Here is a 20,373-nt window from a genome sequence, read left to right as displayed (position 1 = left end):
GGAGGAGCAGACGTCCCGTTCCAGCCCCAGCTCTGCACCGCAGCGTTCCTGGAAAAGCAAGTCTCGCGAGAGCAACGCGCACGTGCGAATCTAGGCACTGCGCACGCGGCAGTCTCTCTAGGCACCGCACTACGCAGGCGCGGTTCTCGAGACAACAGCACGGAGTACGGACGCGCGGTTCATGAGAAAGCACAACGCATGCGCCAGTGGTTTAAAAAAAAAAAAAAAAAAAAAAAAACCACACACCACTACGCGCGCACTGGATTCTGCTCCGAACGGGGCATGCGCCGGATTCTGCCCGCCACGGCGCATGCGCCTGTCTGTGCCCCGCAATGCGCATGTGCCAAGTGCTCTGCGCACGCGCCAGCTGCAAGAGCGCATTGGGCATGCGCGACCGTTCGCACCGCTCTGCGCATGCGCCAGTCTCGGCACCGCGATGCGCATGCTCTCCTCACGGCCGCAAAACGCATGCGCCATCGTTTGCAGTGCGCATGCGGCAAGCATGTCACCGAACTGCGCGTGCGGCCGCCTTGGCACGGCACTGCGCATGCGCTTCTCGCGCGCGGATTACGGCGTACGCTCGTTTTCGGGCACGCACCTACGCGTTCGCTTTTTTCGTCGCCTCATTGCGCAAGCGGCGGGTGCACGGTCCGCCTAGACAGTACGTTCTGGAAGCAGACCGGGGCATAAAACCGCCCGAGGAAATAGACAAGGAGCATTCTGGATTGGAAAAGAGAGAATAGTGTCGCGGAGCCGGCGGTCCAAGTATTGCCTGCTCACCTGCATCTCAGGGCTTCGAAGAAATGGATGCTATTGGAAAGCTGGACGGCGCATGCGCACTACTTCCCGGAGGACCGAGCATAACGCAGATCGGCGGGGTGCCTGCGCAGAGGAGCAGGACCGTGCGCGCACCACTTCCGGATCAAACACCTCACCTGTGAGGACAGGCTGAGAGAGCTGGGGCTGGGGCAATACATGTTGGGGGATGAAAGGGCTGAGCATACCCAACCCCTTCAAAGCAGTGTCTTTCCACCCCAGTTTTTGGACTGCAGCACCAGCCCCACACAGGGTCCAGCCTTCTCCGGTTTGATCTCGTGCAGGATATTCTTGCAATGTGTGTGACAAAATATACATATATACACCTATATACAGAGCGGGCATTCCTGGGAAGATTTGGCTAGACGATAAGTGATGCAAACTATCTGAGATCTTCCCCAAGTTAAGCAGAAGGACTCCCCAAAAGAACTATGACAACGGAGTTCACGAAATATAAATATTATCCAATTCTAATGCAGAAACAACATTTGATTCCCACAACACCACCTCCTATCCGTCTCCCTCAGAGATTCCCAGGAGCACCTCAGGCTGCTGCTTTCTCGTGACAGCCTGGCCATCTGCCCCAGCAGCTCCTTAAGCAGAGTACGCCTGCAACTAGCTTCCTTTAACTGGCTGGTAGGTATGGTGAGATAGTTCCTTTACGGGAATCGAAATGGAAATCACAATGAGTTGGATGGCATCCTGCTTTTCTTCTCCAGTGCCAGAGAAGTCCACATATTCCAGCACCACAAAAGGTCATGCACACAGCCCAGTGCTGCGGAAGGCAGTTCTGTCCAACACCGCGACGTCTCTGCCACCCAACGCAGCTTGAAGCCACCGTGCCTCAGCCTCCATTTTGAGCTGGGGCCAGAAGGCCGCCCCGCCCTATAGCCCCACCCTCCCTTCATTGTGAGTTAGGCCGGAAGGCTGCACTGCCCAATAGCACTGCAGGCCGCTGCCCCACCCTCCATTACGTGCCAGGCAGGCACACAGCATAGAAGACTGTGGGCGCACCCCCCCACGGCATTCACTGTCTGCACACCCTTGCGACAGGGACGAGAGGCAGTGGGCGCTACGGGGCCAGGGGCAGCTGTCCTTGCAGGCCCCAGGAAGGAGAGTAGCTTTCAGCGGCCTTCGGCCACAGCTTTTGGAGGCTGAGGGTCTCTTCAGGTCCCTGCGACCATGCCGCAGAGACAGGCAAAGTGCTGCCAGCCCTCTCTGCGCCGGGGCCCGGCCCAGCCCCCTGCCTGCCCCGCACAGCGGGAGGAGCACAGGCGGGAGCTGGAGGCGCTGCGGGCCCAGCTGGAGGGCGAGCGGCTCCGCTCCCAGGAGATGCAGCGCCGCCGGGCCGTCGAGAGACGTGAGCTGCAGGAGGCGGCAGAGCGGGAGCGGCAGCTCCTGGCCAACCGACTGCGCTCCAACTGGGAGCGACAGCGGGCGTCAAAGCTGCAGCGCCTGCGGGAGCAGAGCCAGAGGCAGCGGGAGGCGGACATCCGCCAACTGCTGCAGATGAAGGAGGCCCAGCTCCGCCAGACGCAGGAGCGGCTGCAGCAGCGGTGCAACAACGCCAACCGCCAGGTACGGGATCTGCTGCGGCAGCTAGCAAAGGAGCTGCTGAGTGGCGAGAGCAGCAGAGAGGCCCACAGACTGCAGCAGGAAGTCCAGCGGCAGCTCTGCAGGAAGCCCTGTGCAGAGCAGGCCGCCCACGTCCTGCGCCTCCAGCGCGAACTGCAGGAGCAGAGGAGACGCTTCCTGCATTACATCCTGGAGCACGGACAGGGGCAGCCGCCCGCCTCCTGCAACGGGGCCAGGGCTGCAGCCGCTGGGCCGCGCACACGGCAAAGGCCAGCCTGCCGTCGGGCTGTAGCAGAAGCGGGTGTTCAGGCTGCAGAGCAACAACAGGCCTGCCCACCTGAGCACAGGGAGCTGCGGGAGCAGAGTGCCCATCTGCTGAGGGCACTGAAGGACTTGCAGAGACAATGCAGCCTCCTTGGAGAGGAGAACTGCCTGCTGAGGAGCAGAAGCTCTCAGCAGATGAGGGAGGAGGTGGAGCGGCTCAAGGACAAGACGCATACGCTCAGCCTCCTTACCAAGCAGCTGCGGGAAACAGTCCGGCAGCTCAAGGAGGCCTCTTCCACATCCAGAGGGGCCGCAGAAAAGGCAGAGGAAGCCAACCAGCTGCAGGGGCAGCATTTGGAAAAGGAGAGTGGGAAAAAGCTGGAGCCGCACGGAAATCCAGAACAGGAATGGCTGGAGAAGTCGGGAGGGTGGCTGATGGCAAGCTGCAGCCTGCATTCTCGCAGACGATCACCAGCACTAATTCGAAGATTCATAGCTCGTCACAGCTACAATCCTTTTCAGGGCCCTAATGAGGACCCAGAAAACGAGCTTCCACTGACTGCTGGACAATACCTTTACATCTTCGGAGACGTAGATGAAGATGGCTGGTTTCTGGGAGAGCTGACGGATGGCACAAGAGGACTGGTCCCTTCCAATCTGGTGGAAGAAGTTTCAGATGATGACCTGGATACGACTGTGCCTCCACAGCTTCGTGATCTCCTGCTGGATACCGACGATGACGAGCAACTAGGCAGCAGGAGCGGTGGCAGAAAGTGATGGTCACCATCCAGAAATCTGTGTCCGTGTATTGGCTGAGCCTGAGGGATGCGGAGATTCCTCTCCATAATACGGCAGCATCCCATCAAGATTCCATATTTTCATCCACATAGATGAAGAATACCTCCTGCTCCACTTGATGTTCAACTGAAGCATGGTCCATCGGCACAAAGACCTTGAAAATTTATCACTTGTATGACTGGGAATTTACTACATTTGGACTGAAAAAAATCTAAAAAAAATTAAAAAACACCATAAAATAACCAAACTCAAAAAGCACGTGTGAAGTCTTCTTGTTTTCTGGCAGTCCGCTTTTGTAAAGGTATGAGGAAAGCAAGAGGCTGAGGAAAGCCTCCAAAGTCTTTCTCAAGCGCACTACCTACAAGTATTGGAATCGAGAGAGAAAGGAATCATTACTGCTTGCTTCTGTTCTTCGGGATACCTGAAGTACCTTGGAAGGCCACACTTCCTGAGCAATATAAACATTCTGTCCCAAAGCAGCTCTTTGACCGTTTCCACTGGGTGATAAGGCATAGCGCTTGCATCATCTGAAGGCACGGACTCAGGTGCCAATCCAAATCCTTAACTGCAGGTCCTTACATTCTATACATACATGCTCAAGCTCCCTCTTGTAATTTTCCATCCATCCCTACGTGTCAGCAGAGCGCTTAACAAGTCTCCTTTAGTCTAGACACCAACTGCGCACACAACTGAGACACAGCTGCACCATTCCTAGAAAAACAGCTTTACAATTTCCCATAATAAGGTACCCGGCTCGCTCATATCCAGCTTACTATAGGACACAGATTTATGCCTTATTTGCCCATCTCTGATATTGATAGCACCTGCCAGCCCCCAGAAATTACTATTTTAACACAAGGCCCAGAGGCAAAAACAACAGAATCCTACTAGAAATCATTCCGGTCAATGAGAATAGTTTTCTGCTGTGCCTGTTTTGAAAACCCATGTAATCAGTGACACGTGAAAATACGTGAACAATAGTCACCGCATCTCTGCGGCACTACCTGAAAATATAAATTTGCTGGAAAGCATTAAGGTTTGAATCTCAGGGTTACCAAGTGCTTTGGTACAAAGCCAGCATTCATCCGCCCTATACCACGGTGAGGCATTAAATTACCAGAAGGAGCAACTCCACCTATTTCACTGATTACACTTTCGTCTTGGCCATACGTAATAGCTCAACTCTCTGCAACCAGCAGAGAAGACTGACCAGGCTTTAGGAAACGACATATTCATTGGCATCAGAGAGAGGCCTTTCTGACACTGACTTTTTTCACACAGCTCAGCTATCTCAAATGCCCACCCCCTGCCCCCTACACCCGGAAAAAAAACAGACAGACCCAAACAAAAAACACTTGCACATTGGACTCCTTGGGCTTGAGAGAGGCTTAACTGGCTTAACTTCTATTGTGCGCTAGTAACATGGAGCGCAAGAAAAGCTTTCCAAAGGGAATGAGCTGGAAACTGGGTATGTGAACAAGTAATCCTCAAAAAAGGAGCGCCTGCCGCAGCTGGCTGGGGAGGGCCTGCGTATACCCCGTGCCCTTGTGGGCTATCTGTCCAGCTGCAGGAGGACCAGAGAAGGGCAGCTGAAAAGATGAAAAGCTGCAGCTGAGCCTGATAGACCCGCACAGCTCTCGGGCCATCTTGCCGATGGCAGCTGTGACGCATCGATTCGTTCTATGCAGGTGAATTAATTTTTTCCATCTGCAAACTTAGGTGGAGAACTGCAGTTTTCGTTAGTCTTTGTGGAAACGCTGTAATGGTCCACACTAATCTCAAAACAGCAACTCTGTGCTGTGACTGCCTGCGTAGACCTGCTGGGGCCTAACACTACCCATTTTAGGGCATAAAAAAGAATAAAAAGCCAAAAATGAAACCTGGAGTTGAAGAAAGGCCCTTGGGAAAAAATACATTAAAAGTAGGAACAAGACAGAGGCTGAGTGAACATTAATATGGCCCCGCGCTTTCTGCCAATGGGCTTTAATTTCGTTATCATTAAATTTGCCGGGCAGTTGCATTTTGGTCTGTGAACATTTAGAAACAATGCAACAGATGCTGGCAAAAAGAAAAAAAAAAAAAAAGAACTTATTTTTTCACAGCTACTTATAAGCACTTAGCAGAGCTTGCCTGGGTTTGGGGTAGTCTCTCTCTTTTTTTCTTCGTCTTTCCCCCCACAACGCCCCCGCTTCCAACTTCGCGCTCTTCTCCCGCCATCACAAGACAGAGAGAACGGGTCGCCAGGGGAGAAAAACGCGGGCCGATCCCGTCAGAAAAGTTCTTTCCGCGGTCTTTGCTGCCACCTCGTGGCCCATGCGCGGAACTGCCGCTGTCTGTCGCCGCGTCCCGCAAGCAGCACAACGCATGCGCGTACAAATGCGGAAGTGGCGTTTTAACCGCTCTGCGCAGCTAATGCGCCGCTCTCTATGGTGATCAGTCCTCCAGCTAATAGCGACCGTGCGCCCGTCCACTTAAAGACAGCAATTGTTTCGACAGACCACGACGGGGACGGGCAAGCAGTCGATTCCCGGGCCGCCGGCCCAGCGATATTCTCCCCCTTCTAATCCAGGATGCCCCTCGTCTATTTCCGCCCTTTTATGCCCAAGCCCACGCGGAAGCGGACCGGTTGGGCTCACAGCTGCCCCTCAGCGCCTCGTGGCATCCAACTTCCTCTCCGCCCCGGTGAACCAGCAAAGTCCCTTTCCACCCCCAGCCCTGCACCGTCCCCCAGCCGTTTAAAAGCCCTCCCAGCGGCAGTGGAACGCGAGCAGCTCGGAGATTCGCGGTCGCGGTACTGGCGTGCAGCAGCACCGACGCGGCAGCAACCCGCGACCAGCGAGCCTCGGGAGAGCAACGCGCACGCGCGAGCCCGGGCACTGCAGTGCGCATGTGCCGGTAGCGGCTCGGCGCTACGCATGCGCCCCTCTCGGCAGAGCACTACGCGTGCCCAAGCCTAGACGCTGCACTGCGCAAGCGCCACCCTCCGCACCGCACTACGCATGTGCCTGTTCCCGAGGCAGGCTCGAGCGTCAGACCGTCGGAGGAAATAGACAAGGAGCACTTCCGACAGCAAGAGAGAAAACCGTTGCTGAGCCAGCAGGAATTGACTGCTCGACTGCATCTCAGGGCTTGGTAGATTTGAAAGCTATTTATGAGTTCTCTGGCGCATGCGTGCTGTTGCCTGGAGGACTAACCCTAACAAAGCTCGGCAGATTCGCTGCGCAGAGCGATGAGAACGTACGTACGCCACTTCCGCGTGCCTGCGCGCATGCGTACTGCTGCCTGCGGCACCGAACATACGCGGCCGCAATTCCACCGATTGGCCACGAGGGGGCACCAGAGACCGCGGAAACAACAGCTCCGACTGGACTGACGCGGAGCCGCGCCGCAGCTTCTGGCGCTCCGTTCCTTCTCTCTCGTGAGGGCAGAGGAAAAACGCAGTTAGGTCGGGGTTGAGGGAGGAGAGAATTACGTCAGTTGGAACAAGACGAAGAAAAACAAGGAAAACTTCTCTATGCCCAGCAAAACTCTGCTAAGTGCTTAAGAATATCGGTAAATAAATAAATAAATAAATAACGTCATCATCAAATTGATTTTGTCATGCTTTTTTTTTTTTTTTGAAGGCAACTGAGGTGATGAAAAAGCTGGTGTCAATTGGACAGGAGGGCGCAGTGAAGCCAAGGATGGCGAGGAATGATTAACAATCCTTAACGTTGCAAAAGAAAACAAACAAAAAAACCACCAGTAAAACAACTTCTGTACCTGGCCATGCAACTCTGAGATCCCGTCTGGGTCTCCCGGCGCTTGTAAATATCCACCGGGTCAATTTTGATATCGAGCGATTTGTTGTCAGTTCTTCCATTCACAGTCAATGCCAGGATCTGCCGCCGCAGGGCGTTCTGACCATGGGCACCACTGCTGAACTGTTTCAATATCAGTGGGATTCCCAGGCACGGTTTCAAGGATTTGGTCTACTTTTGACCCAAAGGGAGAATTAATATGAAATGCGAGGTATGCATAAGTCATCATGAGGCGTGTTTCTCAGCATCACCTTTGGGAAACAAAGGATTTTTCATAAAAGTCTCAATACAGCAGTAAAATAGAACACTGTATAAAAACAATGAGAACGCTTTGTGAGCAGGCAAGGAGCTTTACGACCTCTGCCTGGGAAATCCAGAGCCACTTGCCCACAGACTCCTCTTTGGCAGCTGTTCTAGATTCAGCTGAACATTCTGTTCCAGAGCACAACTCAAAACTACAGAGGAAACAAAGGGAGTTCTACATAGGCAGAATAAAAAGAATGCTATGTTTCTTCAGTATTGAAAAACCAACAACAGAAGCCATTCCCCAAATTCCACTGCGGGAAACATAGCAGCAGAGAAGAAAGCATCCATATTTCCCCGAACCAGTGCTCGAAGGAAAAAAGGAAAACAAACAAACAAACAAGTTTCATATGTTACCTGCTTGAAGGCGTATACCACTCTCACTCTTTAAAAGCATTAAAGAAAAAAAAGTAAAATGCATAGAGTAATCTCTTCCAACAACACGTGCATTTGGTCTGGGCAGCAAAGGGCGCAGCTCTGTATCACAAAGAACCGAAGGCATAAGCACCAGGCTCCTAAGTTCCAGCCAAACCAACCAAACGTGCCTATGGACAGGCAGAATCCTTAAGTAGGACAGCCAGTAAAAACGTCAAACAAAGCACCCGATTCTCAGCCTTCTTGTTTCTTTTTGAAAATCCAGAGGTCTCTGTGTTAGCTCCACCTCTAGCCTGTAAAGCCCGAGCTCGCCGTCTGGGGGAAGTCCAAGAAAAGGCTGGGTTATTACAGCGAGTCCCCAGTAGGATTGACATTTTTTCTAGCCTCAGGTCTCAGTTCTTTTACACATGCGAGGTATCTCTCAGGGTCATCTGGTGGTCTTTTGATGAAGGCCATGTCTTTCTTGCTGTGCACACTTGGACCTGGTTCAAGCTGAAGGATGCTTGACTCACTCCAGGCAGTCGTCTTATCAGCCACAACTCAGAAACCTTGCTGACAACACCAAGCTGTGGGGAGCAGCGACACGCCAGCAGTGACATGGGATGCCAACCAGAGGGACCCAGAGAGGCTTGAGCAGCGGGCACAGACAAACCTCATCAGCTTCAACAAATCCAGGCGCAGTGTCTTGCACCTGGGACAAGGGAACCCCCCACTACCAATACATGCTGGGGGATGAAAGGGCTGAGCCTAGGCCCCAAAAGAGCTGGTGGATGGCAAGCTGTACACGAGCCAGCAAAGTGCCCTCCCAGCCCGGAAAACCAGCCACATCCTGGGCTGCACCAAAAGATGTGCGGTCAGCAGGTGAAAAGAGGTGATCCTGCCCCTCTGCTCTGTGCTGAAGAGGCCTCACCTGGAGTACTGCGTCCATATGAAGAGCCCTCAGTGCAGAAGAGACATGGACCCGTTGGAGCACATGCAGAGGACGGCCACAAGGAAAAAAAAAAAAAAAAAAAAAAAAAGAACCAAAGGATCAAACACCTCACCTGTGAGGACAGGCTGAGAGAGCTGGGGCTGTTCAGCCCGGAGAAGTGAAGGCTCCGAGGTGACCTGGTAACAGCCTTTCGATACCCAAAGGGGAGCTAAAGGAAAGAAGGAGGGAAAATTTAGGTTAGATATAAGGAAAATATCCTTCATAGCAAGGGACAAGGGGAAACGTTTTAAGCTGGGGAAGGGAAGATTTAGGTTGGATGGCAGGGGGAAGTTCTCCACAGAGAGAGCGGTGAGGTGCTGGAACAGCTGCCCAGAGAGGCTGTGGATGCCCCGTCCATCCCTGGAGGTGTTCAAGGCCAGGTTGGATGGGGCCCTGGGCAGCCCGGTCTAGTATGAAATGGGGAGGTTGGTGGTCCTGCATGTGGCAGGGGGGGGGGGTTGGAGATCCACGATCCTCGAGGTCCCTTCCGACCCGGGACATTCTGTGACTCTGCGCAGTGGACCAGGTTGCCCAGAGATGCGGTGGATGCCCTGTCCCTTCCAAGGTGACACGCAGGGCAACCTGATCTAGCTGTGAATGTCCCTGTTCATTGTGGGTGAGTCGGACTAGATCATCATAAATGGTCGCTTCCGACTCTAAGGAGTCTCTGGTATGATACCTGAAGCCATGTCCACAAAGGACATCGATGGCATGGTGAGCAACCAGGGTAGGTGGGGAAGCCTGTGTGCTCAACAGCTCCGGGGAAACTCACCAAGTAGTCCAGTCGGGAAGATTCACATCAGCCATAGAGCCTCTCTGTGCCAGTCCCAGTATTCAGCACACCAGAGGTACTGCTTCATCACACTGGTGGGTCCCACAGCGGCAGAGCTAGCTATTGAATGGGGGCCAGGGGATGGAAGGAAGAGGGGTGGGGAGGTTGGGTATCATACAGACTAGGAAACTAACAGCATCCCCTGACAATTGGGATGGAGATATCTGGGGTGATCCAGACAAAGTGGTCCAGTAGAAGACAATCCTTTGTTTCCTATAAAGACGAAGCCGGATCTGCCATAAAAACAGAAAGAACCCTAGGACCCTGGGGTGGTCGGCCACAACATGCTCTGAGAACTGTGCCCTGACATCTGTTACTACTGACAAATCTGTAAGGGAGGTCTAGGAGAGAACCAGACAAAACAGGAACAGAATACTCGTGTTCAGTATGCTCAAGTAGTGGAGACTGCATTACACTAAGCGAGGATGAAGAAAACGGCCACTGGGGCTGGGGCTTTTCTTAAGCTCAGGTCCCAGCCTGATACACGCACCTCACTCTATCACCAGCCACGTAGCTTATTGGGCTGGAAGAATAAACCCCAGGGAGCAAGGCGAGCCCCTTGTGACCCCCATTCCATCTCTAAGTGAGCGTCCCACAGCCATCACCAAACCCACCTGCATACAAGCGATGCATGAACAAGGGATTCATGGCGTTCCATTATCTGCTCCACAGATTTCACAGTGCTTAAACCACTAACTAGAGGAGCCCCAGAAACCCTTAAACCCCATCGAGCTGCAAAACAGAACGGGATCCAAAGAGACACGGAGCATAATTTAAATACGCGCCCTTAAACAATACTCAGCATGGGCGGAATTAATCCGTGGCAGAGGAGACACAGAGGGGACAGGGGCAGAGGACACAGGGAGAACACAAAGACACAAGTAGGACACAGAGGGAACGTGTCATAAAATAGGTTGGGACAGTGTGGTAGTTTGGAGTCCCAGGTCGATGATTGTGCAATGAGAGTCATGAAAGAGGAACGGAGACTTCACAAGAAGGTACTGGGCTTGAAAAGAGTTGCAAAGGAAACCTGGAGAATGCAGAATCTCTTTACAGAAAAGCACATTAGCTCCAGGCGTTTCCAGAGTTGCAATGCTCAGTCAGCCAACCAGCATTACCTTGGGGCTGATTGAAGCATTCCAGACATGAGATAAGAGTAAAAGAGAGGAATGAACGTCAGTCTCTTCATTACCAATTCAGAGAAAAGCAGATAACCCCTTCACTCCCCTCAGAGAACAATTGGAAGGCATCATAAGGAGAGGCATAGCGGACATAGCTACTGTAAACCAACTTAGGATCCCCACAGAAAGGCAGAAGCCAAAACCCTGCAAAAAAGAAAGGATCACTTACCTCTTTCCAAGAACCAGAGCTCACCCAACAATCCACAGGAGGCAGTCTCCAGGAAGAAACCCTGCCTTTGGGGCTGCCAGCCCTTAAATGAGGAGAGGGAGGGGCTGGAGCCAGGCTCAGCCTCATCTGGTTCTCTAGGTGCATTGCTTCCACCTGTGCTTGCAGGGCTACACCCCTCACCAGGTGCTCCGTCACTGCTTCAGGCTGTGATCTCAAAGTTCCCATAAAAGCATGAAAAAAAAAAAAAAAAAAGTAATGAAGTAATGACTGGCAGCCAATTGGGCAAGGGGGGAGGGAGGGGGTTATCGATGGACAAGCTAGGATGGTCCACATGTTTTGATTCCAGTCTGTCCTCAATGGCAATTGGTGGCATTTCTAATAAATAGGGGAGCACAGATTTCTATACTGATACAGCAAGATGCTGAGAAGCTGCATGTGCAACAAAAGGGCTGAGACTACCGGTGTGAATGGAGCGAGTGCTGTCTGCCAAACTGCCAGGGTCAGCTTTGGCTCCCCAGTGAGAAATCTGTGTCATCTACTTGCACAGCAATTAAAGACCATTGTGAAATTATTTTAGGATTTGGTTCCTCAGTGGGTGAACCTGGCACCTGCCCGCATGGCAGCGTGAAGCCCTTTGGCTCAAACATCGATCCCAAACCCCAAAGAAGTCGGGAGGCTGTAGAGTGCGTACTTCGTGCAGCCCCTGCACTCCTCGAGTCAGAGATCACTGACGTACTGCAGGACCCCATTTCTGTTGCGGCACGACAGGGGATTGCTGAAGTCACTGCAGATTTGGAGAAAAGACAGATCATCTCCAGAATGCACTCCCCATACAAGCGGCCCACGTGTGTGGGGCACAAGCCCCATTCTGGGGGCAATGACCCCCACCTGTGGGGCGCTACCCCCACCCCACTGTCACAGCCGTGTGCGGAGGACACCATCACCCCACTGCGCACAGCCATCAACTTCTCCCAGGACTCCACGCACCCCACAGGCATCCCTGACCCTGCCCTCAACCCCACGGTGACATGGGCACGGAGCGAAGGGGGACAGGTAGTGTGGGGGGAGGTGAGGAGACATGAGGGGACATGTGGGGACACGGGGTTGATGTGTGGGGTCATAAAAAGCCAAAAATGAAACTTGGAGTTGAAGAAAGGCCCTTGGAAAAAAATACATTAAAGTATAAAGAAGACAGAAGCTGCGTGAACATTAATACGGCCCTGTGCTTTCTGCCAACGGGCTTTAATTTCGTTATCATTAAATTTGCTGGGCAGTTACACTTTGGTAATGCGAACATTTAGAAAAGATGCAACGGATGCTGGCAAAAGGAAAAAAAAAAACCTCTTTTTTTACAGCTATTTATAAGCACTTAGCACAGCTCTCCTGGGTTTGGAGAAGTTTCCCTCTTTTTTCTTCGTCTTTCCCCCCACACACCCTCCACTTCTAACTTCGTGTTCTGCCCCCGTCATTACGAGACACAGAGAGAACGAATCGCCAGGGACTGCGCCGCGGGTCCCCGGCAATCCGTCAGAAAAGTTCTTTCCGCGGTCTCTGCTGCCACCTCGTGGCCAATGCGCGGAACTGCCGCTGCCCGCTGCTTAGGCCGGCAAGCGGTATAACGCATGCGCGTAGAAACGCGGAAGTGGCGTTTTAACCGCTCTGCGCAGCTAATCCGCCACTCTCTGTGGTGATCAGTCCTCCAGGTAATAGCGAACACGCGCCCGTCAACTGAAAGATAGCAATTGTTTCGACAAACCACTACGGGGACGGGCAAGCAGCCGATTCTCGGACCGCCGGCTCAGCGATATTCTCCCCTTCTAATCCAGGATGCCCCTCGTCTATTTCCGCCCTTTTATGCCCGAGCCCACCCGGGAACGGACCGGGTCGGCTCAGGGCTGCCTCTCAGCGCCTCGTGGCACCCAACGTGCTTGCCGCCGCGGTGGAGGAGCAGACGTCCCGTTCCAGCCCCAGCTCTGCACCGCAGCGTTCCTGGAAAAGCAAGTCTCGCGAGAGCAACGCGCACGTGCGAATCTAGGCACTGCGCACGCGGCAGTCTCTCTAGGCACCGCACTACGCAGGCGCGGTTCTCGAGACAACAGCACGGAGTACGGACGCGCGGTTCATGAGAAAGCACAACGCATGCGCCAGTGGTTTAAAAAAAAAAAAAAAAAAAAAAAAACCACACACCACTACGCGCGCACTGGATTCTGCTCCGAACGGGGCATGCGCCGGATTCTGCCCGCCACGGCGCATGCGCCTGTCTGTGCCCCGCAATGCGCATGTGCCAAGTGCTCTGCGCACGCGCCAGCTGCAAGAGCGCATTGGGCATGCGCGACCGTTCGCACCGCTCTGCGCATGCGCCAGTCTCGGCACCGCGATGCGCATGCTCTCCTCACGGCCGCAAAACGCATGCGCCATCGTTTGCAGTGCGCATGCGGCAAGCATGTCACCGAACTGCGCGTGCGGCCGCCTTGGCACGGCACTGCGCATGCGCTTCTCGCGCGCGGATTACGGCGTACGCTCGTTTTCGGGCACGCACCTACGCGTTCGCTTTTTTCGTCGCCTCATTGCGCAAGCGGCGGGTGCACGGTCCGCCTAGACAGTACGTTCTGGAAGCAGACCGGGGCATAAAACCGCCCGAGGAAATAGACAAGGAGCATTCTGGATTGGAAAAGAGAGAATAGTGTCGCGGAGCCGGCGGTCCAAGTATTGCCTGCTCACCTGCATCTCAGGGCTTCGAAGAAATGGATGCTATTGGAAAGCTGGACGGCGCATGCGCACTACTTCCCGGAGGACCGAGCATAACGCAGATCGGCGGGGTGCCTGCGCAGAGGAGCAGGACCGTGCGCGCACCACTTCCGGATCAAACACCTCACCTGTGAGGACAGGCTGAGAGAGCTGGGGCTGGGGCAATACATGTTGGGGGATGAAAGGGCTGAGCATACCCAACCCCTTCAAAGCAGTGTCTTTCCACCCCAGTTTTTGGACTGCAGCACCAGCCCCACACAGGGTCCAGCCTTCTCCGGTTTGATCTCGTGCAGGATATTCTTGCAATGTGTGTGACAAAATATACATATATACACCTATATACAGAGCGGGCATTCCTGGGAAGATTTGGCTAGACGATAAGTGATGCAAACTATCTGAGATCTTCCCCAAGTTAAGCAGAAGGACTCCCCAAAAGAACTATGACAACGGAGTTCACGAAATATAAATATTATCCAATTCTAATGCAGAAACAACATTTGATTCCCACAACACCACCTCCTATCCGTCTCCCTCAGAGATTCCCAGGAGCACCTCAGGCTGCTGCTTTCTCGTGACAGCCTGGCCATCTGCCCCAGCAGCTCCTTAAGCAGAGTACGCCTGCAACTAGCTTCCTTTAACTGGCTGGTAGGTATGGTGAGATAGTTCCTTTACGGGAATCGAAATGGAAATCACAATGAGTTGGATGGCATCCTGCTTTTCTTCTCCAGTGCCAGAGAAGTCCACATATTCCAGCACCACAAAAGGTCATGCACACAGCCCAGTGCTGCGGAAGGCAGTTCTGTCCAACACCGCGACGTCTCTGCCACCCAACGCAGCTTGAAGCCACCGTGCCTCAGCCTCCATTTTGAGCTGGGGCCAGAAGGCCGCCCCGCCCTATAGCCCCACCCTCCCTTCATTGTGAGTTAGGCCGGAAGGCTGCACTGCCCAATAGCACTGCAGGCCGCTGCCCCACCCTCCATTACGTGCCAGGCAGGCACACAGCATAGAAGACTGTGGGCGCACCCCCCCACGGCATTCACTGTCTGCACACCCTTGCGACAGGGACGAGAGGCAGTGGGCGCTACGGGGCCAGGGGCAGCTGTCCTTGCAGGCCCCAGGAAGGAGAGTAGCTTTCAGCGGCCTTCGGCCACAGCTTTTGGAGGCTGAGGGTCTCTTCAGGTCCCTGCGACCATGCCGCAGAGACAGGCAAAGTGCTGCCAGCCCTCTCTGCGCCGGGGCCCGGCCCAGCCCCCTGCCTGCCCCGCACAGCGGGAGGAGCACAGGCGGGAGCTGGAGGCGCTGCGGGCCCAGCTGGAGGGCGAGCGGCTCCGCTCCCAGGAGATGCAGCGCCGCCGGGCCGTCGAGAGACGTGAGCTGCAGGAGGCGGCAGAGCGGGAGCGGCAGCTCCTGGCCGACCGACTGCGCTCCAACTGGGAGCGACAGCGGGCGTCAAAGCTGCAGCGCCTGCGGGAGCAGAGCCAGAGGCAGCGGGAGGCGGACATCCGCCAACTGCTGCAGATGAAGGAGGCCCAGCTCCGCCAGACGCAGGAGCGGCTGCAGCAGCGGTGCAACAACGCCAACCGCCAGGTACGGGATCTGCTGCGGCAGCTAGCAAAGGAGCTGCTGAGTGGCGAGAGCAGCAGAGAGGCCCACAGACTGCAGCAGGAAGTCCAGCGGCAGCTCTGCAGGAAGCCCTGTGCAGAGCAGGCCGCCCACGTCCTGCGCCTCCAGCGCGAACTGCAGGAGCAGAGGAGACGCTTCCTGCATTACATCCTGGAGCACGGACAGGGGCAGCCGCCCGCCTCCTGCAACGGGGCCAGGGCTGCAGCCGCTGGGCCGCGCACACGGCAAAGGCCAGCCTGCCGTCGGGCTGTAGCAGAAGCGGGTGTTCAGGCTGCAGAGCAACAACAGGCCTGCCCACCTGAGCACAGGGAGCTGCGGGAGCAGAGTGCCCATCTGCTGAGGGCACTGAAGGACTTGCAGAGACAATGCAGCCTCCTTGGAGAGGAGAACTGCCTGCTGAGGAGCAGAAGCTCTCAGCAGATGAGGGAGGAGGTGGAGCGGCTCAAGGACAAGACGCATACGCTCAGCCTCCTTACCAAGCAGCTGCGGGAAACAGTCCGGCAGCTCAAGGAGGCCTCTTCCACATCCAGAGGGGCCGCAGAAAAGGCAGAGGAAGCCAACCAGCTGCAGGGGCAGCATTTGGAAAAGGAGAGTGGGAAAAAGCTGGAGCCGCACGGAAATCCAGAACAGGAATGGCTGGAGAAGTCGGGAGGGTGGCTGATGGCAAGCTGCAGCCTGCATTCTCGCAGACGATCACCAGCACTAATTCGAAGATTCATAGCTCGTCACAGCTACAATCCTTTTCAGGGCCCTAATGAGGACCCAGAAAACGAGCTTCCACTGACTGCTGGACAATACCTTTACATCTTCGGAGACGTAGATGAAGATGGCTGGTTTCTGGGAGAGCTGACGGATGGCACAAGAGGACTGGTCCCTTCCAATCTGGTGGAAGAAGTTTCAGATGATGACCTGGATACGACTGTGCCTCCACAGCTTCGTGATCTCCTGCTGGATACCGACGATGACGAGCAACTAGGCAGCAGGAGCGGTGGCAGAAAGTGATGGTCACCATCCAGAAATCTGTGTCCGTGTATTGGCTGAGCCTGAGGGATGCGGAGATTCCTCTCCATAATACGGCAGCATCCCATCAAGATTCCATATTTTCATCCACATAGATGAAGAATACCTCCTGCTCCACTTGATGTTCAACTGAAGCATGGTCCATCGGCACAAAGACCTTGAAAATTTATCACTTGTATGACTGGGAATTTACTACATTTGGACTGAAAAAAATCAAAAAAAAATTAAAAAACACCATAAAATAACCAAACTCAAAAAGCACGTGTGAAGTCTTCTTGTTTTCTGGCAGTCCGCTTTTGTAAAGGTATGAGGAAAGCAAGAGGCTGAGGAAAGCCTCCAAAGTCTTTCTCAAGCGCACTACCTACAAGTATTGGAATCGAGAGAGAAAGGAATCATTACTGCTTGCTTCTGTTCTTCGGGATACCTGAAGTACCTTGGAAGGCCACACTTCCTGAGCAATATAAACATTCTGTCCCAAAGCAGCTCTTTGACCGTTTCCACTGGGTGATAAGGCATAGCGCTTGCATCATCTGAAGGCACGGACTCAGGTGCCAATCCAAATCCTTAACTGCAGGTCCTTACATTCTATACATACATGCTCAAGCTCCCTCTTGTAATTTTCCATCCATCCCTACGTGTCAGCAGAGCGCTTAACAAGTCTCCTTTAGTCTAGACACCAACTGCGCACACAACTGAGACACAGCTGCACCATTCCTAGAAAAACAGCTTTACAATTTCCCATAATAAGGTACCCGGCTCGCTCATATCCAGCTTACTATAGGACACAGATTTATGCCTTATTTGCCCATCTCTGATATTGATAGCACCTGCCAGCCCCCAGAAATTACTATTTTAACACAAGACCCAGAGGCAAAAACAACAGAATCCTACTAGAAATCATTCCGGTCAATGAGAATAGTTTTCTGCTGTGCCTGTTTTGAAAACCCATGTAATCAGTGACACGTGAAAATACGTGAACAATAGTCACCGCATCTCTGCGGCACTACCTGAAAATATAAATTTGCTGGAAAGCATTAAGGTTTGAATCTCAGGGTTACCAAGTGCTTTGGTACAAAGCCAGCATTCATCCGCCCTATACCACGGTGAGGCATTAAATTACCAGAAGGAGCAACTCCACCTATTTCACTGATTACACTTTCGTCTTGGCCATACGTAATAGCTCAACTCTCTGCAACCAGCAGAGAAGACTGACCAGGCTTTAGGAAACGACATATTCATTGGCATCAGAGAGAGGCCTTTCTGACACTGACTTTTTTCACACAGCTCAGCTATCTCAAATGCCCACCCCCTGCCCCCTACACCCGGAAAAAAAACAGACAGACCCAAACAAAAAACACTTGCACATTGGACTCCTTGGGCTTGAGAGAGGCTTAACTGGCTTAACTTCTATTGTGCGCTAGTAACATGGAGCGCAAGAAAAGCTTTCCAAAGGGAATGAGCTGGAAACTGGGTATGTGAACAAGTAATCCTCAAAAAAGGAGCGCCTGCCGCAGCTGGCTGGGGAGGGCCTGCGTATACCCCGTGCCCTTGTGGGCTATCTGTCCAGCTGCAGGAGGACCAGAGAAGGGCAGCTGAAAAGATGAAAAGCTGCAGCTGAGCCTGATAGACCCGCACAGCTCTCGGGCCATCTTGCCGATGGCAGCTGTGACGCATCGATTCGTTCTATGCAGGTGAATTAATTTTTTCCATCTGCAAACTTAGGTGGAGAACTGCAGTTTTCGTTAGTCTTTGTGGAAACGCTGTAATGGTCCACACTAATCTCAAAACAGCAACTCTGTGCTGTGACTGCCTGCGTAGACCTGCTGGGGCCTAACACTACCCATTTTAGGGCATAAAAAAGAATAAAAAGCCAAAAATGAAACCTGGAGTTGAAGAAAGGCCCTTGGGAAAAAATACATTAAAAGTAGGAACAAGACAGAGGCTGAGTGAACATTAATATGGCCCCGCGCTTTCTGCCAATGGGCTTTAATTTCGTTATCATTAAATTTGCCGGGCAGTTGCATTTTGGTCTGTGAACATTTAGAAACAATGCAACAGATGCTGGCAAAAAGAAAAAAAAAAAAAAAGAACTTATTTTTTCACAGCTACTTATAAGCACTTAGCAGAGCTTGCCTGGGTTTGGGGTAGTCTCTCTCTTTTTTTCTTCGTCTTTCCCCCCACAACGCCCCCGCTTCCAACTTCGCGCTCTTCTCCCGCCATCACAAGACAGAGAGAACGGGTCGCCAGGGGAGAAAAACGCGGGCCGATCCCGTCAGAAAAGTTCTTTCCGCGGTCTTTGCTGCCACCTCGTGGCCCATGCGCGGAACTGCCGCTGTCTGTCGCCGCGTCCCGCAAGCAGCACAACGCATGCGCGTACAAATGCGGAAGTGGCGTTTTAACCGCTCTGCGCAGCTAATGCGCCGCTCTCTATGGTGATCAGTCCTCCAGCTAATAGCGACCGTGCGCCCGTCCACTTAAAGACAGCAATTGTTTCGACAGACCACGACGGGGACGGGCAAGCAGTCGATTCCCGGGCCGCCGGCCCAGCGATATTCTCCCCCTTCTAATCCAGGATGCCCCTCGTCTATTTCCGCCCTTTTATGCCCAAGCCCACGCGGAAGCGGACCGGTTGGGCTCACAGCTGCCCCTCAGCGCCTCGTGGCATCCAACTTCCTCTCCGCCCCGGTGAACCAGCAAAGTCCCTTTCCACCCCCAGCCCTGCACCGTCCCCCAGCCGTTTAAAAGCCCTCCCAGCGGCAGTGGAACGCGAGCAGCTCGGAGATTCGCGGTCGCGGTACTGGCGTGCAGCAGCACCGACGCGGCAGCAACCCGCGACCAGCGAGCCTCGGGAGAGCAACGCGCACGCGCGAGCCCGGGCACTGCAGTGCGCATGTGCCGGTAGCGGCTCGGCGCTACGCATGCGCCCCTCTCGGCAGAGCACTACGCGTGCCCAAGCCTAGACGCTGCACTGCGCAAGCGCCACCCTCCGCACCGCACTACGCATGTGCCTGTTCCCGAGGCAGGCTCGAGCGTCAGACCGTCGGAGGAAATAGACAAGGAGCACTTCCGACAGCAAGAGAGAAAACCGTTGCTGAGCCAGCAGGAATTGACTGCTCGACTGCATCTCAGGGCTTGGTAGATTTGAAAGCTATTTATGAGTTCTCTGGCGCATGCGTGCTGTTGCCTGGAGGACTAACCCTAACAAAGCTCGGCAGATTCGCTGCGCAGAGCGATGAGAACGTACGTACGCCACTTCCGCGTGCCTGCGCGCATGCGTACTGCTGCCTGCGGCACCGAACATACGCGGCCGCAATTCCACCGATTGGCCACGAGGGGGCACCAGAGACCGCGGAAACAACAGCTCCGACTGGACTGACGCGGAGCCGCGCCGCAGCTTCTGGCGCTCCGTTCCTTCTCTCTCGTGAGGGCAGAGGAAAAACGCAGTTAGGTCGGGGTTGAGGGAGGAGAGAATTACGTCAGTTGGAACAAGACGAAGAAAAACAAGGAAAACTTCTCTATGCCCAGCAAAACTCTGCTAAGTGCTTAAGAATATCGGTAAATAAATAAATAAATAAATAACGTCATCATCAAATTGATTTTGTCATGCTTTTTTTTTTTTTTTTGAAGGCAACTGAGGTGATGAAAAAGCTGGTGTCAATTGGACAGGAGGGCGCAGTGAAGCCAAGGATGGCGAGGAATGATTAACAATCCTTAACGTTGCAAAAGAAAACAAACAAAAAAACCACCAGTAAAACAACTTCTGTACCTGGCCATGCAACTCTGAGATCCCGTCTGGGTCTCCCGGCGCTTGTAAATATCCACCGGGTCAATTTTGATATCGAGCGATTTGTTGTCAGTTCTTCCATTCACAGTCAATGCCAGGATCTGCCGCCGCAGGG

Source organism: Phasianus colchicus, unplaced genomic scaffold (assembly GCF_987193195.1).
Source record: "Phasianus colchicus unplaced genomic scaffold, bPhaCol1.hap1.1 HAP1_SCAFFOLD_43, whole genome shotgun sequence".
Lineage (NCBI taxonomy): Eukaryota > Metazoa > Chordata > Aves > Galliformes > Phasianidae > Phasianus > Phasianus colchicus.
This window is presented reverse-complemented; position numbering follows the sequence as displayed.